This window comes from Aptenodytes forsteri, unplaced genomic scaffold, assembly GCF_000699145.1.
Source record: "Aptenodytes forsteri isolate BGI_AS27 unplaced genomic scaffold, ASM69914v1 Scaffold54, whole genome shotgun sequence".
NCBI lineage: Eukaryota > Metazoa > Chordata > Aves > Sphenisciformes > Spheniscidae > Aptenodytes > Aptenodytes forsteri.
In genome coordinates this window covers 12,424,019-12,426,254 of record NW_008796044.1, presented here as the reverse complement: position 1 = coordinate 12,426,254, position 2,236 = coordinate 12,424,019, and positions in this window count along the sequence as shown.

Sequence of the window (2,236 nt, the reverse complement as noted above, 5' to 3'; positions counted from 1 at the left end):
GCAGCACTGGCAGTCGGGGTGCCAAGAGGAGCTGTGCTTCAGTACCAACCACTTCTGAACAGTTAGCTGTTGGGATCCTCCTGTCATTCCAGAAATACAGATGGGTTCTGCCCCTGTATAGCTTGATGGTATTAGGGTACGCTGTGCACCAGTGTCTACTAGAGCCTTATACTCCCTGTGGGTCTGATGTGCCAGACACAGAGGTAAAAGCATACAGGGCAGACCTAGAGCTATTCACATCACCCTCTTCGTTCCTGTTGTCATGGATTAAAAAAACAACAACAAAAAAACCCATAAGAAGAGAGAGAGGGAAACAAATATGTTGCGTACTTTCATTGCTTCATTTGTCTTGTGAATTTAATAGAGCGTGTGTGGGAGACACCAAGAGGTGAAACCCTTTAGAGGAAAATTTTGACTGCAGGCAGCAGACTCAGAAAGCAAATCAGGAGACGACAGCCAGTGATGCTGAAGTTGCCCCTCAGTGTCCAAGTGTTTAGACATCCTCTTACATGCCCCAATTCACTCGTAGGACCAAGTAGCATAATTTATCTTCTGGAGTGAAAGAAACAAGTTGCAGCTTTTTTTTTAAGGTTTTTGGCAATGGAAATATTTGCATGTCGGACATCTAAAGGATAAAAAGAAGCTCTGTAGGATCTCTCTTCTTTTAATGAATAAAAAAGGTCTGATCCTCCATCCACTTTAATGAAGCTTTTTGACTCTGAAGGGAGGTATGGAACTGCTCTAATGATTTTAGTTTCCAATGCACTAGAAAGTGCTGATAATAGGGTAGGTGTTTACCTTGCATTAGTAGAAGAAAGGGCTTTTGCCCCATCTGAGGTGCCTTCAGGTTTGATAGCACTGCTGAGATGTAATGTATTGGTAGGGGCCTCTCTCTGGTAGGACATGTTTCTTGCTTCAGTGTCACTGTCCTCTTGTATTGTCCAAGTTAGTGGATGCACTTTAAAGTTATTTTACTCATGAGGAGTAGCAGCTCTGGCTGCTTCATTGCCATCCAAAGCAGTCATTCCCTAATGGGGTAAGCAGTGATTTTTGAGAGGTCATTAGGCAAAAGACTTATTACCCAGCTGTATCGAAACTGTGGCCCTGTGGATTTGCAGAAATTTACTTTAGCATCACTGACTTGAACTACTTGTTTGGTCTTCATAAAAACATCTTGTTTTTACTCCTCTATTTCAGGCAGAGAGCTGGTGTAGGGTTGGGTTACTAAGGGCAGTTCTGCACTGGGTTTATTGATAACTGTTTCTGGAACTCCTACTGGAAGAGAATTGCCACTTGAAAATCTCAGCTGGGTTGTGTGCAAATCGAGATGCTTACCTCACCTAGAATCCTTGCCTTGGGTGCAGTATCTCATGCCTCAGGTGAAAGAGAGAGAAGAGGGATTTTAACACATTTGCTACGTAGCTTGTTATTGCCTTGGGCTATGTATTTCTTTGCAGCTTGCTGTATTAAACCCTATGACAGGCACAAGCCCTCTTTCATGACACCTCTCAGCCTACTGTTTGCCCAGGGCTTGGGCAAAATTTCCCCCACGGAGAGGTTGTGGGGTTTGTTCGGTGTGCTCTGTTTTCGACATTTTGTGTGATAGTATTGATTCACTGGTTGGAGAAGGGTATTAGACAATGTGGACTACTCATTGGGTTCAGCAAAGGGAATTTGGCATAGTCATCTCTGCTGATTTGTCCTCTGCCAAATCTGAATGGAGGGAACACTCCTCTTTGACGCAAGCTTGTATGTGCTCTACTTGATCATGGCACTTGATGAGGCTCCTTCTCTAAATGACTGCCGCCATTAATGAATGGAATCTCTTGACTTTCCTAAGATACCAATGATTAATGACCTTTCTCTTGCGCGGTGAATATTCCTAAAGGCATATGCTGGAGAAGGACACTGAATCTCCTAGATCACAATTCTTTTTGCCTTAACTGCAAGATTGTTTTTTCTACCAGAATTATAATTCTCTCCCTCTTCAAAATATTTAAATAATGGTGGGTTCTAATGACTCTCAAGGCAGATGGCTTCTGTGTCTACAGTTCAGCTAATGCAAAGGCACTAAAGTGCTGCTGGTTACAAGTTTTGCAGTATTGTTCTGTTGCTGCCTTTACCTGCTGCATGGCTGGCAAAGACAAAAGCTGCAAAACCTTTGCAAATTCCGGCTAAGCATCAGTGTTGCCTGTATTAATTAAAAGGAATGGAAGCGTATAACCCAGGATGTAAA